Source organism: Pan troglodytes, chromosome 16, assembly GCF_028858775.2.
Source record: "Pan troglodytes isolate AG18354 chromosome 16, NHGRI_mPanTro3-v2.0_pri, whole genome shotgun sequence".
Classification (NCBI taxonomy): domain Eukaryota; kingdom Metazoa; phylum Chordata; class Mammalia; order Primates; family Hominidae; genus Pan; species Pan troglodytes.
In genome coordinates, this window is record NC_072414.2 from 37,606,488 (window position 1) to 37,620,747 (window position 14,260).

The window sequence follows — 14,260 nt, forward strand, 5'->3', positions numbered from 1 at the left end:
GAAATATCTTAATTCCTGTCTCACTTTTAAAGGACAGATCTGCTGGTTATACAATTCTTGGTTGACAGTTTTTTTTCTGTTTTAGCACTTTAAATATATTGGCCCATTGCTCTCTGGCCTCCAAAGTTCCTGATGAGAAATCTGATAATCTTATCAAGGATCCCTTGTATGAGACAAATTGCTTCTGTCTTGCTGCTTTCAAGATTCTCTTTTGGTCTTTGTTTTTCAAAATTTTAGTTATAATATGTTTAGTATGGTCTCTCTGAGTTCATCTTTCTTGGAGTTGAGCTTTTTGTATGTTTGTATTTATATATTTTATCACATTTGGAAAGTTTTCAGCCATTATGTATTCAGATATTATTTCTGTTCCTTTCTCTTTCTCTTCTCCTCTGGAACTCCCACAATGTGTATGTTGATCTGCTTGATGGTGTCCCACAGATGTCTTAGGCTCTGTTCACTTTCCTTCAGTAATTTTTATTTCTGTTCCTCAGACTTAATAATTTCTATTGTCTTCAAGTTCTATTATCTTCAAGTTCACTGATTCTTTTGCTTACTCAAATCTGCCTTTGAATCCCTCTAGTGAATTTACATTTCAGTTATTGTACTTTTTTTTTTTTTTAATTGAGACAGAATCTCTCTCAGTAGTGGGAGGCTGGAGTGCAGTGGCATGATCTCAGCTCACTGCAACCTCCACATCCTAGGTTTAAGTGATTCTCGTGCCTCAGGCTCCTGAGTAGCTGGGATTACAGGCACCACAGCTGGCTAATTTTTGTATTTTTAGTGGAGATGGGGTTTCACCATGTTGGCCAGGCTGGTCTTGAACTCCTGGCCTTGAGTGATCTGCCTGGCTTGGCCTCCCAAAGTGCTGGGATTACAGGCATGAGCCACTGTGCCTGGTCCAGTTATTGTACTTTTGATCTTCAAAATTTCTTTTTAGATTATTTTTAAGGTTGCTTTTTCTTTCTCTCTCTCTCTCTCTTTCTCTCTGTCTCTCTCTCTTTCTCTCTCTCATTCTTTCTCTCTCTCTTTTTCAACAGGATCTTGCTATGTTTCCCAGGCTGGTCTCAAGTGACCCCCCTGCCTTCTGAGTGGCTGCAACTGCAGGCATTCACCACTGTGCCTGGCTTAGATCTTACATCTATTTTTTGATATTTTCATTTTGTTCATACATTGATTTCTTGATTTTCTCCACATCTTCCTTTTGTTCTTTAAGCATCTTTATAATAATTGTTTTAAAGTGTTTGTCTAGTAGGTCTGCCATCAAGTCTTTTTCAGGGACAGTTCATATTGATTTAGTTTTTCCTTTGAATGGGCCATACTTTTCTATTCTTTTTGTATGCCTTGTGATTTTTGTTGAAAACTGGACATTTAAATCTAATAATGTGTTAACTCTGGAAATCATATTTTTCCCCTTTCCCAGAATTTGCTGTTTATTATTATTATTTTTTTATTGTTAATTGTTGTGGGCTGTCTCTGTGCAAAGATCAGCTAAGGTGTCAGCTTAGGGTCTTCTCAGATCTTTCCTAAATCTATGCATTTCTTTGAGAATACACAGTCACTTTCTAATTTTCCCCATATATACAGTTGCTTTTGAGTGTCCTAGTCTTTAATGTCTGGCTATTAAAAGAGAGAAAAAAGAAAAATGAAGAGGTGAGGAAGGGGTACTGGATCTTTAAATCACTTGAAAGTCACTTCAGCTTGAGGGAAAGGAGGTTGCAACGGGGTGGGGGGGGGCAGGTGCAACAACATGGCCACCTGCCTCTTTGTCTGCATCTTTATGATCAGAAGCTGCAATCAGCAAGCAGAGCACACATCCTCAATATTGTAGCGGCGTGCTTTTTGCCCACCCTGGCTCCCACAAGCTGTATGTAAGCTGTTCCTGGAACATACAATATTTTTGAGACAAGATCTTGCTTAGTCAACTAGGTTGGAGTGCAATGGTGCCATCATGGCTCACTGTAGCTGTGACCTCCTGGGCTCAAGCACTCCTCCCACCTCAGCCTCTGAAGTAGCTGGGACCATACGCATGCGCCACCAAACCTGGCTACTTTTATTTATTTATTTATTTTTTGGAGACAGAGTCTCACTCTGTTGCCCAGGCTGGAGTGCAGTGGCACAGTCTTGGCTCGTTGCAGCCTCCACCTCCTGGGTTCTAGTGATGCTCCTGCCTCAGCCTCCTGAATAGCTGGGACTATAGGCGTGTACCACCATGCTCGACTAATTTTTGTATTTTTAGTAGAGATGGGGTTTCTCCATGTTGGCCAGGCTGGTCTCAAACTCCTGATCTCAGGTGATCTGCCTGCCTTGGCCTCCCAAAGTGCTGGGATTACAAGTGTGAACTACTGCATCTGGCCTTGGCTAATATTTTTAAAAATAATTTTTATAATTTTTGTAGAGATGAGGTCTTGCCATGTTGCCCAGGGTAATCTTGAAAATTGTGAACTCCTGGGCTTAAGTGATCCTCCTGCCTCGGCCTCCCAAAGTGCTAGGATTACAGGCATGGGCTACTGTGCCCAGTCAAAATATGTACTTTATTACTGCAGCTGAGACAAATTAATATATTCTCTTTTAGAGTGATGATGTGCAAACACAAAGATAACTTTTGGTCTCCACAGTCCCACTTGCTCTGAGGTATTCTATGGCCCAAGAGACACAATGTTTATTCTTTTGGCATATCTTTGAGGTAGTTCTTGAAGTAGGAGAAAATATTTTAACTCCTTTTTCTTTCCTTTTTTTTTTCTTTTGAGACAGGGTCTGGTTTATAGCCCAGGCTGGAGTGCAGTGGTGTGATCTCGGCTCACTGCAACCTCTGCCTCCTGGACTTAAGCCAGCTCCCACCTCAGCCTCATGAGTAGCTGGAACCACAGGCACATGCCACTATACCTGGCTAATTTTTGCATTTTTTTATAGAGACAGGGTCTCATTTTGTTGCCCAGGCTGGTCTCAAACTCCTGAGCTCAAGCGATACACCAGCCTTGGCCTCACAAAGTACTGGGATTACAGGCATGAGCCACCACACTTGGCCTTATCTCCATTTTAACGATGACAAAATTCAGGTGTAAAGAATTGCCCCAAACGCGATTTGAGACCAGATTTCTGAGAGACTTGATGTTAGATCCAGTACTTTTCTTATGTCCTAGGAGACCTTTCTGGGTAGAGTCTAAGCCTGCCTGAGCCACACCCCTCCCTGCCCTCCCGCACTCTAGTATACATTTATTTAGCAGAACCTTTTGTGGCTCTAGGATTGAGTATTATTATTATTATTATTGAGACAAAGTCTGGCTCTGTTGCCCCAGCTGGAGTGCAGTGGCACGATCTCGGCTTACTGCAACCTATGCCTCCCAGGTTCAAGTGATTCTCATGCCTCAGCCTCCTGAGTAGCTGGGATTACAGGCATGTGACACCATACCTGGCAATTTTTTTTTTTTTTAATTTTTAGTAGAGGCAGGGTTTCATCATGTTGCTCAGGCTGGTCTTGAACTCCTGACCTCAAGTGATCTGCTTACCTTGGCCTCCCAAAATGCTGGGATTACAGGCATGAACCACTGTGTCCAGCCAATTTTCACTATTATATCACTTTGTTTATATATGTAGAAAAAAGTATATGATAAGAAGATCTTATATTTGTGGAGCCTATAGTAGACATCTTTCTTTCCCCATCTGCTGCTGCCAGTATTCAATCCCCCTTTCCATTTTTTGAAGGAATACCCATCATAATAGTTCTGGCAGAAGTAAGGGGGCCAAGTATATTCTCTCCCTGCTCTGACAGCTACAATGCTGGCCTTTGACATACAGTTGGTCAATTGGAAACTCCCACTGAGAATTTTCACTCTCACTCTCTTTATATTTGTGTCATTCATTCTACAGTAATTTGTGATGACATGGGAGCATCCTGGGGGTAGCCAGGCTGTTTCTACTAAAAGAAGGTGGACATTCTGCTTTTTGATTATCCACAGCTGTCCTCATTCCTGTGCACTTCTCCTCCCATCATTACCCATCATTTTAATGGTTCTGTGAATCCTTGAGAGCCTTTTAATGTCCCTTTTCTTTTTTTTCTTTTTTTTGAGACAGAATCTCGCTCTGTTGCCCAGGCTGGAGTGCAGTGGCACGATTTCAGCTCACTGCAACCTCAACCTCTGGGTTCAGGCAATTCTCTGCCTCAGCCTCCCGAGCAGCTGGGATTACAGGCACCTGCCACTGCACCTGGCTAATTTTTGTATTTTTAGTAGAGTAGGGGTTTCACCATCTTGGCCAGGCTGGTGGTGATCTCCTGACCTCGTGATCCACCTGCCTTGGCCTCCCAAAGTGCTGGGATTACAGGCGTGAGCCACTGTGCCCAGCCTAATGTCCCTTTTCTACTTAAGGCATCCAGAGCTGGTTTCTTTCTTGCAACCGATAATGCTGATTGAGATAGAACCTCCATATACATTAGTGCTTCTTGTCTGAAAACAACAACAACTTGACCTTCAATGACACAGATGAGGTTACTCCAGCTACCCTGTAGACTGATGTAGTTTTAGTTATTATTTGATAAGCAGATTAGCTGTGAGGAAAACAGCATGTTTGGGAGGTGTTGGGGCTGTCTTTTAAAAACAAGGCATGAAACACAAGTATTGCCCTGTAATATGGTTTGGCTGTGTCCCCACCCAAATATCAACTTGAATTGTATCTCCCAGAATTCCTAGGTGTTGTGGGAGGGACTCAGGGTGAGGTAATTGAATTATGGGTGCTGGTCTCTCAAGTGCTATTCTCATGATAGTGAGTTAGTCTCACGAGATCTGATGGGTTTATTAGGGGTTTCTGCTTTTGCTTCTTCCTCATTTTCTCTTGCTGCCGCCATGTAAGAAGCGCCTTTCGCCTCCCTCCATGATTCTGAGGCCTCCCCAGCCACATGGTACTGTAAGTCCAATTAAACTTCTTTTTCTTCCCAGTCTTGGGTATGTCTTTATCAGCAGTGTGAAAACAAACTAATACACCCTGTTCATCTGCCTATCTGGTTCTGAGACTGCCCTGTGGCTTGGCAGGATGAAACACCATGTGATGCTTGCTCCCTGATGCATAGCAAGAACTCATTCCCAGCTCTCCCACAAGTCTCATTGCTTAGCTGTGAAGCCTTGGCTGGGTTACTGTCCCAGCTAGGGAGGGTTTGCTGGGGAGGCTAGGGTATGAGTTGTTTCTGTAGCTACTCATCCAGGAAGCATTTGCAGCAGGGAAGGGATGAGGGTGGGGCTTGCTGATCAAGCAGGAAAGACAGTACTGGAGGATCAGCCTCTTTGCTCTGATCTTCCTCCTGAGCCTTCCCTTTCTTGTGATAAGGATCCCTTTCACTGTTCCATTCTCTATTTCCACCCATTCCTGTTGCCAGCCCTTCCTGCCCACGTGTCTGCAAATCTTCCCAGAGCCCTGATTTGGATTTGTTTTCCTTCTCCCGGATGTTCTTGAATTGGGGTGTGTTCCTCTTAGTGCTAGCTCCTCCTATCACTTCCTCTTCCCATCCTTTAATGATTCTTCTTTCAGTTTCCCATATCCCAAGTGCACTTTCATTCCTCTGCAAACTTCACATGGGTAGGAATCAAGTCTGATTTTTTTCAACAGTGTGTGCCTAGACAGCAGGCACAGGGCTTGCTGGACACAGAAGGCAAGGACTCAGAGAATATCCACCAGATGAAAGAATGACTGCATGAGTAAGTGAGTCAACTCTCAGTCCCCTTCCTTGTCTGATGGGCAAGTTACAACTTCTGTTCTCCTTTGAAGTATTCTCTTTTGCATTGGAAGGAGGGCTCTTGAGTGAGATAGTAGAATACATACACTGGAGGATCTCAGCATGTGGGATATGGTCAGGACATTTCCCTCCCCCTCCCCTCCCCTCCCTCCCTCCTTCCTTTTTTGATGGAGTCTCGCTCTGTTGCCCAGGCTGGAGTGCAGTGGCACGATCTTGGCTCACTGCAACCTCTGCCTGCTGGGTTCAAGCAATTCTCCTGCCTCAGCCTCCCGAGTAGCTGGGACTACAGGCACGTGCCACAATGCCTGGCTAATTTTTTTGTATTTTTAGTAGAGACGGGGTTTCATCATGCTGGCCAGGCTGGTCTCGAACTCCTGACCTCGTGATCTGCCCGCCACAGCCTCCCAAAGTGCTAGGATTACAGGCACGAGCCACCGCACCCAGCCCAGGACATGTTTCTTAACTCTGAATCTGATTCCACAGCCATCAATCTCAAACCACCCAGCAGGCAGCACATCTCCTGTGACTCTTTCCCGCCTGCATCCTTCCCATTTAAACCAGGGCTTCTTGGCTTGGATGTGGAGGGTGATGGGACTGGGAAGTGGGGTGAAGCATTTTGGAAATATAGGAGGGGACTTTTTATTTGTCATAAATTTGGGAGAGAGTCTATTGGCATTTAGAGAGTGGGAACCAAGGAAGCCAACCTCCCCTGCTATGTGAACAGGGCCATATAACAATGAACTGTCCTGGCCAGTCATGGTGGCCCACTCCTCTAATCCCAGCACCTTAAGAGGCTGAGGCGGGAGGATGGCTTGAGCCCAGGAGTTCAAGACCAGCCTAGGCAATGTAGTGAGATCTCCATCTCTACAAAAAAAAAAAAAATAAATTTAGAAAAAAATTAGTTGGGCATGGTGGCACATGCCTGTGGTCTCAGTTATTTGGGAGGCTGAGGTAGGAGGACTGTTTAAGCTCCAGAGGTCGAGGCTGCAGGAAGCTGTTATCGCACCATTGCACTCAAACCTGGGTAGCAGAGTGAGACCCTGTCTCAATTAAAAAAAAAAAAACCCAAAAAACCAAAAACCCAATTAACTGTCCAGAGTCCTGCACAATTTCTGGTGTCCTGTGCCTTGCACCAACATTCAAGTATGCAAAAAACCATTTTTTTGGTGAAGTTATTTAGGTTCTAGTTCAGATAATTATAAACATTAAGCATTCTGCATGGTTTTCATACTAAAATTTCCAGGAATGTTTCTATTGGAATAAAGGAAGAAAAGAGTATACTTTGTTTTGTTCAGAGCTTCTTTACCAGAGTTATTTGCCATTTCAAAAAATCATGTTGGCTGGGTGCGATGGCTCACGCCTGTAATCCCAGCACTTTGGGAGGCCAAGGTGGGTGGATCACTTGGTCAGGAGTTCAAGACCAGCCTGGCCAACATGGTGAAACCCTGTCTCTACTAAAAATACAAAAATTAGCCATGGGTGGTGGTGGATGCCTGTAGTCCCAGCTACTCGGGAGGCTGAGGCAGGAGAATCACTTGAATCCGGAAGGTGGACGTTGTAGTGAGCTGAGATCACACCACTGCACTCCAACCTGGGCGACGGAGTGAGACTTCGCCTCAAAAAAAAAAAAAAAAAAAGAAGAAAATCATGTCACAGAAGCAATGCTGCAGATGGAATTGAGTTACCAATAAAAGTCTACAGTCTGCGTGTGTATTGTATTGTTCATGATGATTTTGCCATAGATATAGTCAGTCTCTTTGATTAAAGATAGAAAGTATCAGTTGAAAACATTTAAAAAAAATAATATTCAAGGCTGGGCATGGTGGCTTACGCCTGTAATCCCAGCACTTTGGGAGGCCCAGGAGGGCAGATCGCTTGAGGCCAGGAGTTTGAGACCAGCTTGGCCAACATGGTGAAACCTCATCTCTACTGAAACATACAAAAATTAGCCGGGCATGGTGGCACACACCTGTAGTCCCAGCTACTCAGGAGGCTGAGACACCAGAATTGGTTGAACCCATGAGGCAGATGTTGCAGTGAGCCGAGATTGCTCTACTCACTGCACTCCAGCCTGGGCAACACAGTGAGACTCTGTTTCAAAAAACAATAACAACAACAACAAAAAATATATATATATTCAAAATTCATAAAACCAAATAAGTGTAAAAGAAACTCAAACTTTCAAGGGTTTATTTTTGTTTGTTTTTTTGAAAGCTTCTAGCACTTGCACTTCTCAGGTTATGAGACTTTTGGGACACCCTGTATTTATTGTAAAAAGTGTTACTGAATCTGATATGGTGGAGAACCACTCACTGAGACTTTACATCCACCTGGAAAGAGCCGTCAACTGAAAATGTCCAGTCATGAATATGGGATGGGACACTGTGGAGGCCAGTGGCTGGCTGGAAGCCAGCTTACCCCTGCCTGCGCGTTTTGAAGGAAGGGCTCCAGCGCACACCAAAGCTGAACCTCGGTCACCTTCTCTGTGAAATGAGCGCGGGAATACCTGTGTTTCTGGGCAGCTGTGTGAACCTGGTGAGAAGCCCAGGGCACATAGGAGGACCCAGTGGGAACAGCCAGAGCCTCTCTGCACAGCGCCCCGCCTCCGCTTTTGCCTGCCCTGATTACAAAACGCTGTTGGCACCCAGGGGCGGAAGCGTCAGGTGGCCTCGGTGTCCTCCGCCTGTGCGCCCTATCCTGCGGGGCCGCCCTTCAGGGCGCGCAAGGGGCGAGTCTGCCCAGCCGGCAGCGCCCCAGGCCGGATGGACGCTTGTTCCTGGTTCTGTGCCCCGTGAGCGCTCAACGCCCTGGTGTGTTCACTGACCATGGTGTCTGGGCTGCGGCGCCGGGCGGGGCACGGCGGGACTTTTCGGGACCTTTCCTGGGGGGAGCCTCGCTTTCCCCGCCTCCAGCCTCCGCCCGGAGGGCCGGGAGCGCAGGCGGGCGGGGCCCCAGTCCAGGCCTTGAGACCCAGAAGGGAGCGAAGGTTTTTGCTGCGCCAACGCAGTGACCGAAGGCTCCGCTCACGCCTGGGTAAGAGGCATCCGCGGCCGATCTTTGGCCCTGGGCCAGCGGAGGGAGACTGGGCGGGGACAGCGACCACCACTGAGGCTGTTTGTTAGCTTAACTCAGTTTCCGCAGCTGGGACTCCGCAGACCCGGTGCGCCGCGCCCCAAACTTTGCTTCCTCAACTCCGGACACCTGCAGCTCTTGCTGCCCTTGTCTGGAACCCGGATCTTGGGACTCTTGCTTCCTTCTCGGAGTGTCAGAGCCTCAGGGCCGCGGAGAGGCCAACCCGCGAGGGGTGCTTAAAAACCGAAGTATCCGTGGTCTTGGTGTGTGGACGTTTCTGGCGCCTTCCACCTGTTGACTGTCACTCGGCACCGTCCTGGAGCGGGAGTGGGTGCTCGGCGTCCGGGGGCCAGGGATTGACACAGTCATCCACCGACACTGCGCGTGGGACAGAGGGGGCGCTCGAGGGGTCGGCTGCAGCTGAAACCTGAAGGGGAGAGGATTTAGGGCACCTGCTGAACAGGAATTGGTGGAAAGGGAGAAGGGGTCTTCTGGTGGAATCTGGGCTCATTTCCTTTCCTCTTCATCTGTCTCTTTTATTTATCAAAATTCCAACCTGGCTTTTTGCTCAAAGACACTGAACAGAGCCCCTGGCTTTGCCTGTGCTGCCCATTGCTATAATGCAGGGCTCTGTTCCATTTTTGTGCTGTGCACCCCTTTGGCATTTCTGGGAAGGCTAAAGACTCTCTCTCAGAACAATACTTTTTTTTGAGACATAGTCTTGCTCTGTCGCCCAAGCTGGAGTGCAGTGGCGCGATCTCGGCTCCCTGCCACCTCCACCTCCCGGGTTCAAGCGATTCTCCTGCCTCAGCCTGCCGAGTAACTGGGATTACAGGCGCAGCACACCTGGCTAATTTTAGTATTTTTAGTAGAGGCGGGTTTCACCATGTTGCCCAGCTGGTCTCGAACTCCTGGCCTCAAATGATCCGCACACTTCGGCCTTCCAAAGTGCTGGGATTACACGAGTGAGCCACCGCGCTGGACCAGAACAATGCTTTTTTAAAGGTATAAAACAAAAGGAAGAGTATTATAAAGGAAACCAATTGCAAAACACATGTGAAAACATTAAAAGAATTTATGATATGGTAATATATATGTCTTTAAAAAACGAATGCATTATTTAATAACAAGGTTATTAAATAACAAGATCTAGCAGTGGATTAAATAGTTACCATAATTTTGAAGTAGTAAAGAACATAAACAATTATTTCAAGATATAGGTAATACTTGTAATATAAGAAAATATCTGTAATTTCTTTCTTCTTTTTTTTTTTTTTGAGACGGAGTCTCACTCTGTCACCAGGCTGGAGTGCAGTGGCGCGATCTCGGTTCAATGCAACCTCCGCCTGCTGGGTTCAAGTGATTCTCCTGCCTCAGCCTCCCGAGTAGATGGGACTACAGGTGCGTGCCACCACACCCAGCTAATTTTTGTATTTTTAGTAGAGACAGGATTTCACCATATTGTCCGGGATGGTCTCGATCTCTTGACCTTGTGATACGCCCACCTTGGACTCCCAAAGTTCTGGGATTACAGGCATGAGCCACTGCACACGGCCAATATCTGTGATTTCTATTGGTGACAAAGTCTTAGTATTGCCAATACTGCTGTGGTTTGTTGGCTACATACATAATTGAAGTAAATGTTAAATTTCAGTTAGATACTAGAGAAATAAAAGATGTAAATATTAAATATCCGTAAAAATAAAGATGTAAAATACTTTTCCATCTAAGTTTTTGGGTCCAGGTTAAGATCCTCTGATAGTAGAAAGGGTACTGACCCGATGACTTGGCTTCTGGGCTTGACACTTCCATTGACATTTCCAAGGCCCATTGTAACCTTGGCTTTTTTTTTTTTTGAGACATGGTCTTGCTGTGTTGCCTAAGCTGGAGTACAGTGAGGCGATCTCTGCTCACTGCAACCTCCTCGCAGGTTCGAGTGATTCGCCTGCCTCAGCATCCCTAGTAGCTGGGATTACACCAGCCACCCACCACCACACCTGGCTAATTTTTGTATTTTTTGGTAGAGACAGGGTTTCACCATATTGGCTAGGCTGGTCTTGAACTGCTGACCTCAAGTGATCTGCCCTTGTCTGCTTCCCAAAGCAGCCACCACACCCAGCTTAACCTTGGCTTTTGAATTTCTTTTCGCCTCAGCTTCTTCATTGTACAGTGGAGATAATAACACCTTCCCAAGTATTTAAGGCACCCAGCACTACACTTAGTGTAGAGGGCTGAAGTAGGTACCATTTATCAGAACTTATCTGTATCCCTCCCAAGCTTATGGCCTTATATCCCCAAGCCTGGGGAGGTACTCATTATTTATTGAATGAATAAGTGGGTTAGAAAGGGTTGCTTGTGACTAAGTCCAAAAAACAAAATTCATTAAGGAGACAGCTGGTGGTTTGGGAAATGACTTTGTTTAAATTTGGGGCTTTTGTTTTTTCTGGCTGGAAAAATATATAAACACATTTGGAACGGGGGTGCTTGAAATGTCAGTCAGGGCCCAGGGTCTGTGTGTGCGTGTCTGTGTGGCTGGTGTTCTGCCAGTGAAAATGAAACTGAATGTTGAAAGGAAACCGGATTCCTTTGCAGAACAGTTTCTCCTCCATGTTGCCTGTGTCTAGCTTTGTTAATCCGATGTGTTGTAACACAGGAAATGTCTTAAAAAGAATGGAGACGGACCCATGACAAGGCATTTCTGGGCATAGATGTACTTTTTTCTTCTCCTTTCACCTTTCCCTGCTCCACTATCTACTATATAACTCCTCTTTGACTCTGAAGACTTGGTAAATAGGAGCAGTTTGGATAGCTTATGGAAAGCTGCCCAGACCTGGCTGGAAGCCAACTAGTTGCTTCTTAATCCCAGCCTGAAAAATCTTTGTAATCCCCAGATGTAGGTGGTAATAATAATAAAGAAAAGTAGATCTAGCCAACCATCCCTGTGATTTACATTGAGAAAGTGCTAAATTGGGACAGGAGGTAGAGAACTTTGTGGAAAAAAACAAAACAGAACAAAAAAACCCTCGGAAATTTAGAACACACTGGGACTATCTATGTCTGTAACTTTGGGAAGGGCAAATACTGGTGTTATGGACTCACCAAATTCATATATTGAAACCCTAACCCCCAGTATCTTAGAATGTGACTGTATTAGGAGATAGTGCCTTAGTTAGAAGTGGTGGTGAGCACCTGTAGCCCCAGCTACTTGGGAGGCTGAGGTGGGAGAACTGCTTGAGCTCAGAAGTTCGAGGCTAGCCTGAGCAACATAGCAAGACCTTGTCTCAATAAAAGAATAATTAGCCAGGCATGGTGGCTCACGCCTGTAATCCCAGCACTTTGGGAGGCCGAGGTAAGCAGATCGCTTGAGGCTGGGAGTTTGAGACCAGCCTGGCCAACATAGAGGAACCCTGTCTCTACTAAAAATTCAAAATATTAGCTGGGTGGGGTAGTGTGCACCTGTAATTCCAACTACTCAGGGGGCTGAGGCATGAGAATTGCTTGAACCGGAGAGGAGGAAGTTGCATTGAGCCAAGATCATCATGCCACTGCATTCTAGCCTGTGCAACAGAGCAAGACTCTGTCTCAAAAAAAGAAAGAAAGAAAAAAAAAAAGGATAATTAAGTTAGGTCATTAAGGTGGAGCCCTAATCCAATATGAATAGTATCCTTATAAGAAGATGACTCGTCAGGAGCACATGTGCACAGAGAAAAGGCCACGCAAAGGCACAGTGAGAAGGTGGCCATCTGCAAACCAGGGAGAGAGATCCCAGGAGAAACCAGTCTCATCAGCACTGAGGTCTTGGACTTTCAATCTCCAGAACTTTGAGAAAATAAATTTCTGTTCTAGACTTCATCTAGTCTATAGTGTTTTGTTATGGCAGCCCTAGAAAATTAATACAAATGGTTCTACCAAATGGACAATAGGTTTAAAAAAAATGGCTACAACTAGGCACCATCTCTTTGAAGTCATGATCCTGACATGTCCATCACTTGCTCTTAGGATCTCTTACCCAACCTATGCAGAAGAGTATCCCATGTACTTTCCTTCTACAGACACCCTGTGTGGTCCCTAGGATCCTGCCTGAAGTTGTTAAAGCCATATTCAGCTTCATGATTTTGACTGTTAGGAAAAGAAAAACTTGGCCTCTTCAGCAAGTGACCTAGGTTAGCTGTTGTGCCATGTACATAGTAAGTACTTTGTAAATGTATGGTGGGTGATGGGTGATGATGTTATGATCATCCTTAAATACCATGGGGTGACTCCCTTGTGATCATAATGAATCTCCATGTTTTGGCCCTAGCCCAGCCCTCAGGGAACTTTCATGCCACCTAGCTGGGAACCAGCAGCTCTGGCCCTAGCTACATGAATGGAGAGAAAATGGCTATGTCTGTATCCTGGTACCAATTCCTGACTTCTGGGAGGGAGGGCTGCTTCTGGAAGTGGGGATTGTGGTGATTTCACTCTATGATAACTTTCTTATATCTTTGGCTATTTGTTCTAAGGTAGCCCATGATGTCTCCTTAGGAAAATGATGTGTTTTAACAACCACCATGTTTGGAGTATAGATTGTGAGAGCTCTTCAAGACAGTGCTGGGTCTAGTAAATGTGGTTTTGTGTTTCTGTGAGCACATAAATGATGCTTGAGATGGATGAGGGGCCATCTGAGTTTGGAGGAAAATCATGAGCCTTTGAAGGTCTAGGTGATCAAATCCAAGCTTGTTTTGAATCATTGAGTAAGAAAGGTCTTTAATGGCAACTAGACACCTCCACTTATTTTACCCTCAGGGAAATGGACTCAAAATGGTAAATGACTATCTCATGGTCTTACAATCTCCATTTCCTCACTTATAAAATGGGAATAATAATTCCCACCTCTCTGGTTTTTGTGAGTAATTATGTCAAGTGCATAGCACAATGCCTGTCACATATCAACACTTCCACAAATGATTTGGGGACTTGCGGGGAGAGATTGAGAGGAATGGTTTCCATTCTAATTATGTTCCAGACCTGCTTATTAAAGCCTTGTTATTCTTTGCCACAAAAATTCACATCTCTGATCAATCTAAGGAGTTATTAGAACAAGCGTCCCCATTTGAAAGCCTGCTTGTGAACTTCCATTTTCCTTTTCTCATTTAGAGGATAGCAAAGTTTTAGAGAAGCAGGGGACCTTTGATGCCACCCAACCTGATCCTTTATTCCATTGATGAAGAAAGCATGGCCCAAAATGGGTCAGGAAGAGCTGTACCTAGCACTCCCTGGACTGTGGTCCTGGGTCTCTTGACTCTTGATATGCCCTCAGACAAAGCTTCACCAGGAACGGGTCATTGTCATCTAGCTGGACACAGAAGAGACGTGAGCTGTCTACACCTCATTCTGTCTCAACTATTAAAGGATTGAGTTTAGAGTCTCTCCAACTATGTCCAAATAGCAAATGTATACCTTGAAATTAAAGAGTGTTTTCTCATT

At 45.3% G+C, this 14,260-nt stretch overlaps 1 protein-coding gene across 9 annotated transcripts in view; it reads left to right on the plus strand.

Moving 5' to 3' along the window:
• Positions 1 to 5,269: 5,269 nt before the first annotated feature.
• Positions 5,270 to 14,260, plus strand: part of SQOR (sulfide quinone oxidoreductase) — a 58,473-nt gene continuing 49,482 nt past the window's right edge. The window contains exons 1-3 of one of the 9 annotated variants that reach the window (XM_063794927.1): positions 8,618 to 8,755; positions 9,667 to 9,799; positions 10,075 to 10,195. The gene's annotated coding sequence lies outside the window, so the exon portion shown is untranslated. Of the gene's footprint in view, positions 5,689 to 8,311; positions 8,756 to 9,663; positions 9,800 to 10,074; positions 10,196 to 14,260 lie in introns of those variants that run through there. The other 8 variants (XM_054666900.2, XM_054666899.2, XM_063794928.1 and 5 more) reach the window with 8 other exon arrangements.